Source organism: Pan paniscus, chromosome 7 (genome assembly GCF_029289425.2).
Source record: "Pan paniscus chromosome 7, NHGRI_mPanPan1-v2.0_pri, whole genome shotgun sequence".
NCBI lineage: Eukaryota > Metazoa > Chordata > Mammalia > Primates > Hominidae > Pan > Pan paniscus.
The window spans coordinates 46,908,647-46,927,451 of NC_073256.2; the positions used below are offsets into that span (position 1 = coordinate 46,908,647).

The 18,805-nt window shown below is 48.2% G+C and overlaps 1 protein-coding gene across 9 annotated transcripts in view; it reads right to left on the bottom strand.

Moving 5' to 3' along the window:
• ZNF395 (zinc finger protein 395) overlaps positions 1–18,140 on the bottom strand; it is a 41,408-nt gene extending 23,268 nt beyond the window's left edge. For 2 of the 9 annotated variants that reach the window (XM_055116397.2, XM_055116395.2), the window contains exons 1-2: positions 17,383–17,686; positions 6,662–6,782 (exon numbers count right to left, since the gene is read on the bottom strand). The gene's annotated coding sequence lies outside the window, so the exon portion shown is untranslated. Of the gene's footprint in view, positions 1–6,661; positions 6,783–16,450; positions 16,629–17,382; positions 17,687–17,771; positions 17,854–17,947 lie in introns of those variants that run through there. The other 7 variants (XM_063606683.1, XM_063606682.1, XM_034965895.4 and 4 more) reach the window with 7 other exon arrangements.
• Positions 18,141–18,805: the final 665 nt, after the last annotated feature.

Sequence of the window (18,805 nt, forward strand, 5' to 3'; positions counted from 1 at the left end):
ATGGACTCTACTTTCTTTTTTTTTTTTTTTTTGAGACAGAGTCTCGCTCTGTCGACCAGGTTGGGGTGCAGTGGCGCCATCTCAGCTCACTGCAGCCTCCTCTTCCCAGGTCCAAGCAATTCTCCTGCCTCTGCCTCCCAAGTAGCTGGGATTACAGGTGCCTGCCACCATGCCGGGCTAATTTTTGCCTTTTTGGTAGAGATGGGGTTTCACCATGTTGGCCAGGCTGGTCTCGAACTCCTGGCTTCAAGTGATCCTCCCACCTCGGCCTCCCAAAGTGCTGGGATTACAGGCATGAGCCACTGTGCCTGGCCAATTTTTTTTTTTTTTTTTTCATTTAGGAAGTTAAAGTAGAAACACTATTTGGAACTCAAAAGTCATTTGAATGGATCATCACATTTCCTGACAATGCCAAACAAAGGAGAATCACTCCTGAGGGTGAAATGGTTAAAGGAGAAAACTGGTTTGGAACTCAAATGTCACTTCAATGAATGATCACATTATCTGACAATGCCAAACCGACAGGCAGGGGAGCCTGGCAGGAGGATGAGAGCTACCTGGTGACTCACCTGGCTGGAATCAACATGTCATAAAAAGGCAACTGCCCTCTCCTTGCGGTGGGTAATCAAGGCACCCATTTAGAGGCTTGCTGGTCAAAATGAACCAACTCCAGTGTTCCATGCTTGGAGCTCAACACTAAGTCAGACGGCTCTGGCCCTGGAGCCAAAGCCAGTGACCGACCCCTGCCCATTATCCATGTGACTAGGTGCCTGCCCCGCTCACTTTCAGTACCGGGTCTCTTTCCTGCTCTGTTCCCCCAAGCCTGAATCTCAGCCTTGGGGCCCTGCCCTCAAGCCTCCCCCAGGTGGGGCCTGGCCAGCCTCTGGGAGCTAATCCCGCCCACACAGGTGGGGGCAGACCCACCTGGGGAGGGACTCACCAGAACCCCCGGGAAAGGGCCCCAGAGCAGAAAAAGCCCAGCGTCTTTAAACATATCAGCCCTGCTGCTATGCAACATGTGGGTCCAGCTCTTGACCATGCACCAAACCAAATATTAAGAAGCCTAAGAGTCAGACCCTGCCCTTAATGAATTTGGGGCCTAAATGAGCTACCACCTGGTCCACACAGCCAGCACTTGTGTATAAAAGCACTTAATACGCTCTGAAGCTACATTTATGTACTGTGTTGTATAATGAGATGAATGAATGAACATTTGCATCTCTCAGGAAAATGAAAAAAACATTCAGCAATCTGACACTGAAGCCTGATTTTTAAAAAGGGGGTTTTTAGAATGGAGCCCATGAGTTAGATGAATATCCATGTGAACATTTTCCATTTTTGACATCAGTTAGATAAGTCAAAATAAAATATGTTATGAATCTAAAAAAAAAAAAATCCGCTGAGTGACTGGAGGTTGAAGGAGACACAGGTTTCACCCCAAAAACAGAAAGTCAGCCTTAGTGACGAGAAGACAGGCACCATCGGGGAAGATTTAAATACATAGTGGAAAATAAACGGAGTGGAGGAGGGGCTCGCCCAGGGCTCAAACCACTAAGGAAGTGCCTTAAACGTATTTTTCTCTGGAGGAAGCCATTTAAGGAATCTTTATGCCCCAATAACTGTGGGCATGAGAATGAGTTTCGAGACGAAAGAGAGATGGAGAAACAGACTGAATGAGAGTTCACCCCAGTCCCAGCTTAGGATGTTGGGGTGCCACTCTCTGAAGCTTTTCTTGAAATGGATGGGGTGGCGGCATTAATCAGAAGCTGCTCACTGGTGAGGACGTTCTGAGCCCAAGTGACAAAATAAATGTGCATCAATCGCAGACAGCAGCTGGCACATACTCTCCGAGTTTTCAGAGAAGGAAGGGATAAAATCAGCACCGGGTGCTGGTGAGTTCTGCCTGCCCCAGGAACACAACTGAGGGGGCTGACACACACACCCCCGCCACCTCAGGCCAGCAGGTAGACTGGACTTAGTTCAAGGCCAGCAGAAGAGGAGAATCTTTTGAAGAAAAGGCAGTAGGATGTTCCCAAGAAATAAAATCACATCTAAGTGACAAGAGAATAACAGGAACCCTTATATGTAATCTGTGGCCTTTCAAAGACTGATGTGCATTCAGGAATGTTCTAACAGCTATCATTTATCAAAGACTTAAGTGCCAGTCAACTTGCTGAGCATTTCGCAGACTGTGTCTCATTTAATCCCCCACAAATAACCCATGAGATTATAAATACCATCAACATTCCCATTTTACAGATGAGCAAACTGAATCTCAGGGTGAGTAATTTTCCCAAGGCCACGAAGCTAGAAAATGACAGAACTCAGAATGTGAGCCCAAATGTGTCTGATTTCAAAAGCTATGTTTGTTTGTTTTGAGACAGGGTCTCCCTCTGCCACCCAGGCTGGAGTGCAGTGGCACGATCACAGCTCACTGCGGCCTTGACCTCCCAGGTTCAAGCTATCCTGCCACCTCAACCTCCCAAATAGCTGCGACTACAGGTGCATGCCACCACATCTGACTCATTTTTGTATTTTTTGTAGAGACAGGATTTCACCATGTTGCCAAGGCTTTTCTCGAATTCCTGGGCTCAATCGATCCTCCTGCCTCGGCCTTCTAAAGTGCTAGGATTACAGGTGTGAGCCACCAGACCCAGACAAGCTATGCTCTTTCTACTATGTTGTACAGCCAGGAAATGTATGCATCAAGTGACAGACCAAACTAGATGACCACGTAAGCTTCCTTGTTTTTAAAAACATGAGTCACCAAGAGGCTAATGTGGTGTTAGTGGTTGTGGCATGGAACGGGAAATGTGCATTATGACAGCAAAGAATCAAGCATGGGATCCCCCAGGAGCAGGGCGACAATTCTTCTTATTTCACCCTTTACAAATATCCCAAAGAGAATGCACAAACAGTCAGGGCTGCCTTAAGCTCAGACTTCCGGCTGGGCGCAGTGACTCATGCCTGTAATCCCAGCACTTTGGGAGGCCAAGGCAGGTGGATCACTTAAGGTGAGGAGTTCAAGACCAGACTGACCAACATAGCAAAACCTCATCTCTACTAAAAATACAAAAGTTACCTGGACATGATGGTGGGCACCTGCAATCCCAGCTACTGGGGAGGCTGAGGTATGAGAATTGCTTGTACCTGGGAGGTTGCAGTGAGTCAAAATCATGCCACTGCACTCTAGCCTGGGTGACAGAGTGAGACCCTATCTCAAAAAAAAAAATAGTTTTTAAAAAAAGCTCAAACTTCCCCATTGTGACCTTGGCCAAATGACCTCACCTCTCTGTGCCTCAGTTTCCTCATGTGCAAAATGAGAAAAAGTATTGATCTTATCCCAGAGGATAATTTGGGGCTTTAATGAGGCAATGAATTTTTTTTTTCCAGAAGTGCCTTGATTTTTTTAAGAGTTGCCAAGCTCCCCTTCCTAGAGATTCTGATCCCCCAGGTCTGAGAGAGGAAACAGTGAGAAAATGCATGTTGGATACTGAGCACTGTGCCTACCAAAAGTGCACGATAAATGCTGACCTGAAAAAAAGTAGACACCAAATCCCGGGCAGTGAAGAGCCAAACCTATCGGAAAATTATCAGAAAGAGTTTGTGCAAATGCGAGGGAAATACAGTAAATTTTAACATCAACAAGGGCAGTGTAAGAGATGGTAAGAAAAAAATGAAAACCATGCAAGAGCTCTATGGAAACAGTCACACCCAGTAAAGAGACCTGATGTCACTGTGGAACGCACTGTCATCTACTGTGGCCACGAAGGCCAAAAAGGAAAAAGACATTTTGTCCAGTGCCACTGCAAAAGCACTAAAACAAAAAGAAACACACTGCCCACCCCCATCCTATAAAATCAACCACACTGGGAACACTGGTTACTGCCTGTCAAGAAAGATGAGGCCAGGTGTGGAGGCTCACACCTGTAATCCCAGCACTTCGGGAGGCCGAGGCAGAGGATGGCTTGAGCTCAGGAGTTCAAGACCAGCCTGGGCAACACAGGCAGACCCCATCTCTACAAAAAATACAAACATTAGCCAGGCGTGGTAGCATGTGCCTGTAGTCCCAGCTACTCAGGAGGCTGAGGTGGGAGGATCACTTGAGCCTGGGAGGTTGAGGCTGCAGTGAGTTGTGATTGCCCCATGCATTCCAGCCTGAACAACAGAGTGAGACCCTGTCTCAGGGCCGGGGGGGATAAAAAAAGATGACTTATAAGGCCAGAGGACCATTAACCTAAATGTGCTGTGTGACAGGGAGGGCAAGCTAAGAAGGCAGTGCTCTTCAGGACAAAGGATCAAGGCCAGGAGGGCCCCAAGAGAATCCACCAAGTAGGAGAGAGGAGTAGAACGCCAGCTTGGTCACCAAATATTGAAATGACAGAAAAGGCAGGCCCCACTAACATCAGCTGGAGACCAAAGAGGGGATGCTGGAATACCCCAATGAAGGCAAATGAAGTGCACATTGCATTTGGACAGTGAATGAATGCACGAGTGGGGTTGCCCTAGAGTCCAACTAGCACTGCTTCATTACAGACTGCATGGAGATCTGAGGTTGAATGCACGTAAAATCGTGAAGGCTGCAAAGGGGCCTCTGCCTCTCCCCACCCAGGTGGCCAGGGACACCGGCCCACAACCGGCCACAAAGCTGTCTTCAGGAAGGGCACAGCCGCTCCCTCCCTTGCCACACTGGCTCCTAAATGCATGGGTTTGATCTGATAGGATTAATTGTCATGTTTTCCACAAGTTCTATAGAAAGATAGAGATGAAGGCCAGAATCGTAAACAGTGGCACATGCCATTCTTCTGTAATTAACATAAACTGCTAATAACAGCCACGTGGCCGCATTCTAGATGCCTTTAAAGAACATCATGCTTCCAAACGCCTCACGCTTTGCTTGAGTGTTTAAGCCACACTGGATTACAAAGGCAGCCTGGAGAAGAACCGCAGGTGCGGTGACGGTCTCCAGGCCAAGTGAACTGAGTTTAGAATTTCCCATCCAGAGTCCACAACGGGCTGCCCGTTCGGCCTGTGATTCTTTTCCACACAACCACTATCAACGTACGGGTCAAAGTCCTCAGGGGTTGGGGGGCGGGAACCAGGCAGAATTAACTAGGAGGCCCAGAAGAGCCCTTCCCAATACCAACCCTTCCCACAAACCAGCAATGGTATGTGCGACCTGTGAGGCCGGTGAGCATCCACCTAGCACACTCTAAATCCTGCCCCCTTGTCTTCAAATAACTGCTTAATGTCTGAGCACAGGGCAGGCATCCCCCGTCCCACAGTAACTCTAAGTGAGGAACTGACCCCACAATGCATCTTTGTTACAATGCACAACTCAAGAACCCTATGGCCCAGCAGTTCCACTTTCTCAGTACCTACCCCAGAGAAAACTCACAGGTGCTATAGAGGTCTGTGCAGCAATGTTTTTTGGTATCAGCGTTTTTAACAGTAAAGGATCTGGAAATGACTGAAGTGCCCATGAATTAGGGAAAGGTGAAGTAATTGTGTAGCCTTCTAATTCAAAGGGAGACCGGGCAGAGGTTAAACAAAATCAAGGAGACCTTTGCATAGGAGCCGGGAACTATCACCAAGCACCCTGTTGAGGGAGGGAGAGGCAATTCAGTAAAGAGACCTTATGTAATCCACAGCCAATGCACTTAACTTTTTGTAAGTCCTATAGGTATAGATGTGAGTATGTGAGGCATCTGAAGAACAGCAAGTCCATGAAAGTGCTGGACCTCTGGGGAAGGGACTGGGATTAGGAACAGTCATCAAGGAAAACTTTCTGACTGCTGCAGAAGTTTTGCATTTTTCCCCTCCAGAGAATGTGTTCGTGTACTAACTTGCGCAATGAAAATTTCATTTAAATTTTTTTTAAAAAAAGAAAAGAAACAGTCCCTGTTCAATGCATTTCAATAATATGTTTGGGGGCAATTTCACCCTGAATCTGGGCCACGCTTCCCAGGGGCTGTGAGCTCAGCAGTGCACATCTGCGTTTCCAGTCAGCAGTGGGCTTTGCAGCACAGATCTTGTTTCAATATTACAAGCCCAACTCCGCAACTCCGTGGATTGTTAAATTTATATGCTAGTTCAAGGAAAAGGCAGGGAAAAAAGAGAAAGTATGTCAATGGGACTTCTGGTCATCCAAAGGGATGTCCTAGGAGTAATTCCAGTTCTTCCAACCCAGCACTGCAGCACTCTAACACAACACACACGTTCCCTAATAAGCCAGCCCTTGCCCAATCATACTTCCTCCATACCAGGCCTAGCTGTCTGTGGTTTTGACTCTTTCAGCTGGGAATCAGGATTCCTAATATAAATCCAAATCCCCTGAGCTAATGAGAAAAAAGAATCTGAACATCCCATTGCACAAACTCTAAAACATTATTATTCACTCACTGGGGACTCCTAACCACATAGGTTACTGCTTTTTAAACAGACACACACCCCCCGCCTCCTCCTCAAAGCACTACCTATAGAGTCCTTAGAAATACAAAATTGGCTGTGCACAGGTAGCTCATGCCTGTAATCCCAGCACTTTGGGAGGCCAAGGTGGGAGAATCACTTAAGGCCAGGAGTTCGAGATCAGACTGAGCAACACAGTGAGACCCTGTCTCTAAAAAAAATTTAAAAATTAGCCGGGTGTGGTGGCACCTACCTGTGGTCCCAACTGCTTGGGAGGCTGAGGTAGGAGAATGGCTTGAGCCTGGGGAGGTCAAGGCTGCAGTGAGCTGTGATTGTGCCACTGCACTCCAGCCTAGGAAACAGAGCAAGACTGTCTAAAAAAAAAAAAAAAAAGAGAGAGAGACAAAATTATAATATTTAGAACCTACTGAGCAAAACTAACTTATGGCAATAGAAATCAGATTTGTGGTACTTCTGGTTGGGGGTGGGGCTTATCTGGAAGTGGTCACGAGGAACTCATCTGGGGTGATGGAAATGTTCTGTCTCCATACGTATGTGTCGAAACTGATTAAACAGCACACTTAAGATCTGTGCTGTATGTAAATTACACCTCAATTTAAAAAATAACTCCTCACACACAGTTTCTCTCCCGGCTGCAGCAGAACTCTCAGCTGTCCTATCAGACATCGGAAATCTCTGCTGTGCTATGCAAGGAGCATGAGTACCATGGCGACAGTCACCATAAAAATAGATAACAAGATTAAAATGGACACAGGACACATGAATTTAAGAACAGCACACCAAGAGCAATTCATTTTCAGCAGAAGAAAAATAGAAAGAGGAGAGGGAGTTTTCAATTCCTCCGGCACTCTGACAAGCAGCCACTGACTGAATGCGGTTGTTTTTACTAAGAGAGTTGTATATGGCTTCCTGATACTCAAAGGACAAAAAGGCTGACAACTGGTTTTTTGTGTTTTGTTTTTCTTTTTACTTTTTGTTGCCCAGGCTGGAGTGAAATGGTACCAGCACAGCTCACTGCAGCCTTAACCTCCCCGGGTTCAGGTGATCCTCCTTCCTCAGCCTCCCAAGTAGCTGCAACTGCAGGTGCACGCCACCACGCCCAGCTCATTTTTGTATTTTTTATAGAGATGGGGTTTCACCATGTTGCCCAGGCTGGTCTCGAACTGCTGGGCTCAATCAATCCTCCCACCTCAGCCTCTCAAAGCAGCTGGGACCACAGGTAGTCTCAAAGTGCTTGGATTACAGGCGTGAGCCACCATGCCCAGCTGGGAACTATTATTTCTTATCATATTTTGCTTTTTTTAAAAAAAGGCCGGGCTCATGCCTGTTAATCCCAGCACTTTGGGAGGCTGAGGTGGGAGGATCACCTGAGGTCAGTTCAAGACCAGCCTGGCCATCATGGTGAAACCCCATCTCTACTAAAAAAATTCAAAAATTAGCTGGGCATGGTGGCGGGAGCCTATAATCCCAGCTACTCCGGAGGCTGAGGCAGGGAGAAATGCTTGAACCCATGAGGCAGAGGTTGCAGTAAGCTGAGATCGCACCACTGCACTCCAGCCTGGGCAACAGAGCAAGACTCTGTCTCAAAACAAAAAAAAAAGGCATGTTAGCCTAACTTTCCCCCAAACCCACTATATGTAGCCCAGGGAACCAAATCACAGCAATTCAATAAGCACAGTTGATGTGACAGACACCATGTGAGGCACAAATGATACAGAGACAAAGGAGACTCAGGCCTGTCATCAAATGTACAAAAATTTTCAACTCTAGTTCTAAATAACTAGGTCCTGCCTATGCTTTTCACATACACCTAAAACTGCCATTTGTTAAGTCAGCGCACCCCAAAATTGCTTCATCCCATATAAAAAGAGCACTTCCTTGCCAAATACTCATTTCTCAAATGCCAAAATGCAAGCATAAATCATGTGGAGACAAAAATCATCTTACAATATTCTCCAAAGATGAGATAAACCTCTATTCTCTTTGCAGAGCTAAGAAACTTTTGCTAAGTGATTTAGTCCAAGCAGTGACCTGCACAACAACAAAAACAACAACAAAAGTAATCCAAAAATATCAGGAAGAGGAATCTAAAAGTTTTAAATAATCAGGGCGGATTCTAAATAAAGCATATATTTCAGTGAAAGTTAAGCAGAATTAAACTAAAAAAAAAATTTCATATGTAAGCTATAAGTAATACATATGCAAAAATTTAAAAAAACTTTAAGCCAGAAGCAGTGGCTCATGCCTATAATCCCAGTACTTTAGGAAGCTAAGGTGGGAGGATGCCTCGAGCCCAGTGGGTCGAGGCTGCAGTAAACCATGATTGCGCCACTGCATTCCAGCCTGGCAACAGAGTAAGATCCTGTCTCAAAAAAATTTTTTTTAATTCAAATTACAAATTTATTGTCTGATATAAACTAAACATATGTTTTCCTGGAAAATCCCACTTTAAAATGTCTTTAAATTGATCTGCCCTGTATTCTCTTTATCGCTAAACTGAAGAGCAATCAGATGGCTCCGTCTCATCACTGGTGTCAGGATGCTGTTGAGCAAGGTGCTCCTGGGGATATAAATCCACAGTGCGGGACAGGAAGTGGGAGGAGACATTCAAGGTCACTCCACATTCTCCACGGCCAAGCAGAGGACCCAGCACCCACTAACAGCCCCCTCTTGATTTAGTCATCATCCCGAGTAGAAGTGGCATGATGATCCCACCTTTTTTTTTTTTTTTTTTTTGAGAGATGGAGTCTCACTCTGTCGCCCAGGCTGGAGTGCAGTAGCATGATCTCGGCTCACTGCAACCTTTGTCTCCCAGGTTCAAGTGATTCTCCTGCCTCAGCCTCCCGAGTAGCTGGTGTTACAGGCAAGCAACACTACGCCCAGCTAATTTTTGTATTTTTAGTAGAGACGGGGTTTCACCATGTTGGCCAGGCTGGTCTCAAACTCCTGGCCTCCAGCAATCCACCCGCCTCGGCCTCCCAAAGTGCTGGGATTACAGGTGTGACACCACACCCAGCATGATCCCACTACTTGTCTACATGTCAATCTGTGTTGTTCATTATTACTGGCCATTTCCCGGCCCCCCGCCACCACCAACCTTCTTGCTTTTCCTAAGGACCAAATTTAATTTTCAGCAGCCCTGGGGTCACAAACTGAGTTCTGACCCAACTTAAAATAGTTCTCATCCTTGGTTTCCTTTTTTTGAGTCGAGGTCTCACTCTGTCACCCGGGCTGGAGTGCAGTAGTGCCACAATCACGGCTCACTGCTCTTGGCTCACTGCAGCCTCAAACTCTAGGCCCAAGTGAGCCTCCGACATCAGCCTCCTAAGAGCTGGGACCATGGGCAGGTGTACCATCATGCTTGGTTAATTTTTCTATTTTTTGCACAGACAAGTTCTCTCTCTGTTGCCCAAGCCAGTCTTGAATTCCTGGGCTCAAGCAATCCACCCACCTCAGTCTCTCAAAGTGCTGAGATTACAGGCGTGAGTCAATGCACCTCGCCTGTTTTTTGTTTTGTTTTGTTCATCCTTTCTAAAATGATCCCAGAAGGGTCTCTCAAAAATGCTGGGACCTATTTATAAACATTTTTAAAGAACACACTTGATGATATTGACTCAAATACTTGCCACTGAAGGTAAAGCCCCTATTCTATGTGTCTTTCGGCTTTGACAAGTCACATATTAAATAACTGACCCTCTAAATTGGAAGAGACTTTGGAGGTCAGCCTAATTCCTGTCCTTCTCTTCTACCACATCCCTAATCAACAGCATTCAGCCCTACTTGAATACCGCCAACAGCCGTAAGCTCACTACTTCCTGGGCAGACATTTCCTCTGTTGGACAGATCTGCCAGCTAGAAAATCCTTTTTCATATTGAACTGAAATCTGCTGTCCCAGTCTTTCGGGTCAAAGGGGACCTCAAAGTCTATCAACTTCAGCATGATCGCTGATCATTCTACAGACAAGGAATCATGTAATCATGCCATAAATTAGGAATCTGCAGCTACAGAGAATAAAGTGACTGTTTCATCTATTGGTTGTATTCGAACACCAGGAGTAAAAATGAACGTCTCCTCCTTCCTATGTCTGATAACCAGGAAAATACTTGAAGCTGCTACTGTGTACCCAATGCATGAATACAGTTTAGTTATTCCCTATCCTACAGCATCCTACTCTCCTTTCCAGGATCAAGTCTTCTTGCTCATGTCCCTATTAACTCTTGGCTCTCCAGGGTCCAAATGTCACCTGACCAGCCAAGGTCATTAAGACTAGATCTTATGATTAGATCACTGAATTTCTGATCCTGTTATAAACTGCATTCAATTTTTTAAAAGCCATATCTTAGAGCTAAGCTCAGTGGCCCATGTGCGTAGACCCAGCCACTTGGGAGGCTGAGGCAGAAGAATCGCTTCAGCCCAGGAGTTCGAATCTAGCCAGGACAACATGGCAAGACTCATGACTCTCTGAAAAAAATAAAAATAGAAACAAATAAAAATAAAAGCCTCATCCACTGAAGGCTCACACTGAACTGATGAACAACAGAAAAATCCCAACGCTTTTTTTCTCCATGCCCTGCCCCTCCTCAGTGGACCTGTGCCAACCTGGGGTCAAAGACTCTGTCTTCCACTGTGACTCTAGTTTCTGACCTTGAGCTTGACACAGCGAGCAGGCACTCAAGATTAATCACTGAATGAATCATCTACTTTACCCTATCTTGTCCTTGAACCATAAAAAGTTTTAAAAATTGCAGATGTCCCCGCTGTGGAATATATACACAACTAGAAAAGACAAATAATACAAATGTTAAAAAAAAAAAAAAAAAAAAGCTGCATGCCTCAACCCAACCAGAAGCAACTAGTATTTGTATTTTGATATACTATTTTGGTGTATTTCCTTCCAATTATTTTCTAAACACGTTGCTTTTTTAACATTTGAAGTCACACCGTAGATGTCCCTTAACTTTTGGCAAAAACATTTTTCCCTGTTATTTTAAAGCTATTCCTAAACATTATTTTTCATGACTTCATAACATTCTATTTTAAAGATATCAGAATTCACTTATTTATTACCTCTAGCCCACACCATTGGATATTTAGGTTATTCCCAAGTTTTTACTAGAGTTTTCAAAAAAAATCTCTGAATAATCTCTGTGCATAAATCATCATCTACATTGTGGATATGGTCTCAGCTACATCCCCAGAAGTGGTATTATCAGGATACTGAAAATCTCAAAACGCTACAATTCAAATTTTTAAACCTAAATCAGACTTTAAATTCATCCCTTACTGAATTTTTTTCTGTTTTCTTTTTAATTTGCACTCCTAATTCTAGACGACTGAACCTTGATTTGTCTGCAAAACCAGCAATTCCTCTCACTTCTGCGCCACTAACAAATCTGATGAGCGCGCCTTCTCTGTCTTCACCGCCAACACTGGGAAAATGTTGAACAGATCAAGGCCAAGAATAGAACCCTACTGTACTCATTTTCAGATCTCCTTCCAGGCTGCCTCAGTGCCAATAATTAACAGTTTCACATAGGATTGTTAAATTAATAACACCATCCAGCCCACGTCTTACCACTTATGATTTAATAAGGACCATCATACCTCAAAAAACTGTTAAATACTTTACTGAAGCCAAAATGTACCATAGTTGCTGCACTATTCTCTGGCCTAGTAAACAAACCACCATATAAGACAGGAAATAGATTTAATTTGATACGATTCAGCTGGCGTCTGGTTATCCTTGCATCCGATAGCCACACATTGTTAAAATGCACTTCAGTTTCATTTTGTTAATGTTTCAAAAGCAGTATACTTTTTCTTTGAGACAGGGTCTCACTGTTGCCCAGGCTGGAGTGCAATGACATGATCTCAGCTCACTGCAGCCTCCACCTTCTGCAGGGCTCAAGCAAGCCTCCCGCCTCAGCCTCCTGAGTAGCTGGGAGTACAGGCATGCACCACCACACCCTGCTAGTGTGTGTGTGTGTGTGTGTGTGTGTGTGTGTTTTGACGGAGTCTCGCTCTGTCGCCCAGGCTGGAGTGCAGTGGCACAATCTCGGCTCACTGCAAGCTCTGCCTCCGGGGTTCATGCCATTCTCTTGCCTCAGCCTCCCGAGCAGCTTGGACTACAGGCGCCCACCACCACGCCCCGCTAATTTTTTGTATTTTTAGTAGAGACGGGGTTTCACTGCGTTAGCCAGGATGGTCTCGATCTCCTGACCTCGTGATCCGCCCGCCTCGGCCTCCCAAAGTGCTGGGATAACAGGCATGAGCCACCGCGCCCAGCCCCAGCTAGATTTTTTATCTTTTGTAGAGACAGGGTCTTAACCATGTTGCCCAGGCTGGTCTCAAACTCCAGGGCCCAAGCAATCCTCTTGCCTCAGGCTCCCAAAGTGCTGGGATTACAGGTGTGAGCCACTACAGCCGGATCAGTATTTTTAAATAATTGATTTTAGTCCCACCTGTAAACATCAGGGTACTATTGGTCAGTCTCTCTCACCAGTGGCTCATCTGGGACGAGCTCTTAGTCTTGGGTGGTAAATCAGACTATTCTAGGTCACAGAGTCCTGAACTCAGTCACTTCAGCTGGACCCCAAATCAGCCTCGTCTGCTGGGAGCCATTTGGATCAATACCAAGCTCCTGAGAATTGTACGTCATATGGCACCTGATGGCTGTGACTCACACCTCACCAAGGTATGACCTCAACATCACTCTCAGAGATCCCTGCCAGCCAGAAGCGGAAAATTGAAAGGCTGGAGAAATCTTGCGGTCACTTGAAACTTGCCTTACTACGGAGAACACAGGTCAAAGCCCTCTATAATTCCATTCCCATCATCATAAAAATATTTCAAAGTCCCAGCCAGCAGCTCCTCAAAAAGTGCTATTGACTTGCCTAAAACAAATCCGGTGCACAGAAATATCTCAGATTCCATAATGCCACACTCCTACCTGGAATCCTCAGTGGCCACCCAGAGCCCATGACAGCAATCCCGAATTTCCTGGCCCAGCATTCGAGTCTCTTCAAAACTCAGGTCGCAAAGCAAAACGCCTACAGGACTAAGTGAAGAATGGAAAGTGACTGGACTGAGGCAAAAGGAAGCCCGGGGACCACGAGCCTGTCTCCTGTCCATAGGGGACAGCCTTCTCAGCTTGAGATGAACACCAGATCTGACTCTTTAAAAGAGCTGCATATCCAGAGATTTTTCTGTATTTTTTCCCCCAATTTTTAAACACCTTTATGTAGTCCAAACTAGAACACATCCATATGCTTAAAACACTCCCTGGCCACCGGTTTACAACCTTTGCCCTATATGTGACCCCAGCCCACTTTAACAACTTGATTTCTCCCTAATCTCTAACAAGAACCCTCTGTTCTTCTCTCTCACACAATCATAGACTTTACACTTTCCTAACTCCAAGGCTTTGCCCACTCTATACGTCCCCACATCTGCAGCACCCTGAGACACCAAAAACAGTTCATCTCAGACTTCCTTCCTTGTCCCTAAATGTTTTTCCATGCCACACCAGCACAGAACACGCCCCCCTCCTCTGAACCCCACAGGTAGTTATTCTTCATGTTGGCATTTAATCATCTTGGCTTGCTCCTTAATCAAGGTGTCTCTCATCTTTCCAAAGAGACTGTAAATCTTCCACCCTTCCTCAAGCTTTCTTCCACCTTCAGTACTACAGTAGCTCTTCAAACGGCTTAACAAATACTTGCTGAATGCGAAAATTCTCTATTTTTCAAACTGTGGGTTATGATCCATTAGAGAACGATTAGATCAACTTAGTGGGAGACAAGAGGTTTTTAAATGAAAAATAATAGACTAGAAAATAGAAATGTCAGAGATGACACCAAGCAAAGGGAGGTATGTACTTTATGAACTTCGATTTTTATATACATGATTGTATGTACTAGGTCACGATGTAAATTTCATTTCTTAATGTAAGTCACAGTCAAAACAGTACAGACACTGCTTTACAATGAGTAAATTAGCTTGACCACTGCTTCATGCAATTATTCTTTGGACAATCAGACACACTCTATAAAGAAACATATCTGATTCCCAAGTCCTCTTCTACTAGTTCACTGATCTTGCATCTCAGAGAAACAAGGAGGCTAAGTAACAGTAATTACATTCTCAGCTCATTCCACAACTTTTTGCAATCATCATTCAAATTCAGATGTTGCAAGTTGAGGCTTGGGGAATTTGTTCAGCAAATCACCCTGTGTCACCCTTGCAACATGAACAGAGCTCAAGAAAAAAAGCACCAGCTCCCCTCTACTTGCAGGGTGCCAGGCTCGGGTTGGAACAGCCCTGGGAATCACAATATTCCTAGGGCTAATGTCCTCCTGCCTCACTCTCTCACTCCTATCCCCCAACCCTCCACCCCAGAAAAGTTCAAAATGTTTCAAAGCCCAGCAATTTACTGTCTTTAGCAAATCCCATTCTACACCGTTCTAACCTCCAATCCACCCTCGAGATTAGAAGAATCAACAGCCCATACTCCTCAGGACCCAATTGCCCACAGTTGCTTTTCCAACTTCAGGTTCAGAACCGAGCAATGTCATGTGAATGGCAGTGCAGCAGAGGGAAACAGAAGCTCCTCGGTTCAGGCCTTGAGTACCACTCAGAGGCATCCTCCACTGCCCCCCTATTACCAGCAGCCTCCCCACTTCTCTGAGCCCCTTCCCTCTCCCGGCATCTGCAGCCTCTGCAACACTGTCCCCCCTGGGCTCCCCCATCTCAGAGCCATAGCTGCTTGCAGGACACTAACATCTGGATATCTTAGCAGCCACAAGAAACTTCTCTATAGCCTGAGTAGCCAATTCCTTCTCTCCAAAATACACATTTCCGATTTCTCAAGTTACCAACTACAGCAGTTCCAAGGCCCTGGCGTTGAATCAATTTCCACCAAGAATTAATTTCCATTCATCTCATCCCTTCACCCTGCCCTGTAAACAGATTATTTCAACAGTGATGTTTCTCAAACCCACCTTTTTCACTTCCAGTGATCCCAGTGCAAACTATGGCCACCCTGCAACTGCAACAGCCTGCTCACTGATGTGTCCCCCTAACACAACTTTCCAAAACCCTTCCATTACAGTTGTTCATTACACCATTCCCTCACTCTAAAACCTTGAATGTCTCCTTAGGACACACAGGGTGGCATGCAATCACCAAAAGGGCTAAGACTTTCACAATCTCAACCATTGTTCCTCTCCACCTCTATCTCCTACTGTTCAGGATACATTCCCTGGTCTGGCTAAGGACATCTCCTTGTCTCTCTGGAAAGCCATGTTCATTCCCACCTCACAGCCTATCTCAAGAGCGTCAGCCTCCAGTCCTGGTGACTGATCCCTGCCCACAACTCCCTTCTCTGACTCCAACAGAACTATTTCTGCACCTCGCACTTTGACAGTTACCATTCCCTCTCTTGGCGTCTGATTTCACATGCTGACAACCTTCTGTCCCCTCTATGAGGGTAGAAGCCCTGGAGGGAGGGAATCATCTCTTACACCTTCTGTCTCCTCTCTCCCCGAGACAGGTATGAGCCTCTGCTTCTCTGCTCCACTTTGTAAATTATCCCACCTGTTACTTTCTTCTCCTCTTGTCTTTGGGCCTACGGGTGAGTTACTCTCCACAGGCATCATTTACTTCAAAACTTAGTACTCCAAGTCCCTTCCCCAATCTCGTCTTTCCTTTATCTGATATACTCCCTCTCCAGCATCTCCACTAACTCAGGCAGCCACTGCACATTAACTTGAACGTAAACTCCTAAATCACTTCCACCTAGTCCTAGGCTTCCTGAAGCCTGGGGTCTCTTCGGTGCCTCTCCCACCTCCCAGAGGGCCTGGCAACGTGCTGAGAGCACAGCAGCTCCCCGAAAGGACCTGTGGAGTTGAACTTAATGGCCATGTTTCCCTGTGTTTCGAGGTATTTGCGACCAGGCGCTTCTGTTTACACAACGCCTAGGGAGGGTGTCAAGAAGGCCTTAGATACCTGTGGATCACTCACTTTGAAGCAAAACCCCCAGGTGTACCCTTCTAGAAAGGGGGTTCTAAGGAAAGCAGCGCCGGCCTGCAGGAATCCCCCGCGCCTGGTAGCCTGGCATCATGGGAACGCCTGCCCGGTGGAAGTCCTCCAAGGCCACAGGGAACTGGCCAGGGCTGCCCAAAACCGGGAGGCGGCGGCGGCCCCCCTTCCCGCTGGCCAGGTGGGCTTCTTTAGGTCTCTGAGTCAGTTCCAAAGTGAAGGCGCTGAGCCCTGCACTCCCAGGCAGGGAAGAAAACGCTGCCTTGGAAATTGTTTGCACAAGACAAACTCCCTGTGCAGCCCCGCTCCCCCCCCCCCGCCCCGGGCACCCGCGTGAGCCCACGGTGCCACCGCCGGGGAGGGCCAGGGGCGCGGGCGGAGGCGAGACCGGGCGAGAGCGTGCGGGCAGAGGGGGCGGTGGCCGCCAGGGCGGGAGGGACGCGGGTCGCCCGCGGGCGGAGGGTGTGTCCCTCTGTCCCGCCCGTCCCGCAGCCTGGCCTCGCGCGCCGGCCGGAGTGGGCAGGAACCGGCAGAAATGCGCGGGGTGCGGGAAGGCCGGGCGCGGGAGGGCCGGGCGGGCGGCCCCGCCGGAAAGGGCCGGGGAGGGGCAGGCGGGCCGGTCCCTGTCCCTGCGAGGGGCGAGTCAGGACTGCCCGAAGTCGGGAGGGGGCTCCGAGAGGGGGGGCGCCGGCGGAGAGCGAGGTAAACAAGGCGACGCGCGGGAGCGGCATCCACCCCGCCCGCCACCCCGGCCCTGCCGCAGCGCCCCGCGCCCCGCCCGCCGCGGCCCCGGCCTCCCAGACCCCCGGACCCCCCAGGCCGCCGGCCCGACAACCGCGGGCGCGCGGGGCGTGGGAAGTTCGCGGCCGCCCCCGTCCCCGGCTGCCGCGCCGCTAGGTCCCCGCGCAGCTCACCTCGGCCCGCCACGAGCGGCAGCACGCGCCCGGCTTCCCCGGCTCGGACGGCTCGGCTCGGACGGCTAGCTCAGCTCCGGGCTGCAGCGGCCGCGGCCCTGCCCGCCCTCCCGGCGCGGCCCGCGGCCCGGCTCCGCTCCGGCCGCCCGCCGAGGCTCGGTTGGCGCCCACCTGGCCGGCCTGCCCTCCTCCCCGGGACACTGCGCTCACGTACGCGGCCGCGGCCACAACCCGGCCCGGATTCCCGCCCGGGAAGGGAGCGGAGCAGCACGCCAGCCCCTACCAGCCGGCGCCCAGCGGCGACACTCGGGACACACCCCCGCCCGCCCCCCGTGCCTCCGCGCCCCCGCACCCGCCCAGCACGCCCCCAGCGCGCCTGGGCTACACACCCCCGGCCGCCCGTAGACAGTCGGCGCTCAATAAGTGCCCGAGCGACTCCTCGCGCACATGCGCACTTGAACCTGACCGAGTGGTGACCCCCCTCCACACACACACCCCGCCCCGCCCCTCGATCGGAACCGGCAGCTGCAGCCCGGAGCCAAACTTGAGGCTTGGCTTTTCGCACCGAGCCAAAGTTTCTCTCGCTGTTGTTTTTCCAGGCCTGCCTCTGGGACAGGCTCCTCCGAGAGGGGCCGGGCTCGACCCAGGGCGGGAAGGGAGCCAGACAGCTGGGGCGCCGCGGACGGGAGCTCGGCTGGGGCCTGGGGGACCCAGGCGGCGCAGCCCCGGCCGCCCCAAGCGCCCATGCCCGCGCCAGTGGGAGGAGGCTGGAAAGCGCCTTCCCATTTTCCTTTGAACTCAATGTTTTCTTCCCCATTTCATGACATCTCACTCCTCTGTCGGTGTAAAGTGAGGCGTTATTTACTGTTGCTGGAATTAAATGGGAGAAAGTTAACTATTAGCCTTCAAGCCTTACGTAAACAAGACCGGTTGCTTTTGGCACCGTTAGGCTCTGGCTTTTGGATAATTTGTAACAAGGAGAATTGAAGTTGTTCCATTGTGTTGTTCTGTGTTTTTCAGAGATAAGACCAGCGCCACAACGGTAGTGAGGGGGCCCCGTGTCTATATATGTGTGGGCATCAATATTTATATTTAAGCGAATTTAATGACTCCAAAGGTAGTAATTCCTTTCACCCAAAAAACGTTTTAAAATCTGTGTTGGACATAATGTTTGAATTTGCAGTTCACCTTGGGTTTAAGGTGTGCTGTTTTTCTGGCAAAGAGTCAGTGGGAGTGTCCGGGAAAAGGGCTAAAGTCTTTGTAGTCAGACAAACCGGCTTGCAGTCCTGACTGAGCTACATTCACTTTATGATCTCCAGCAGGTTCTTCCACTCTCTGTACCCCAGCTTCTTCATCTGCCCCAAGATGGAATAACATAGATAAGTGTGTCTAGCTCATAGCAAATAAGTATTATTTCCCTTCC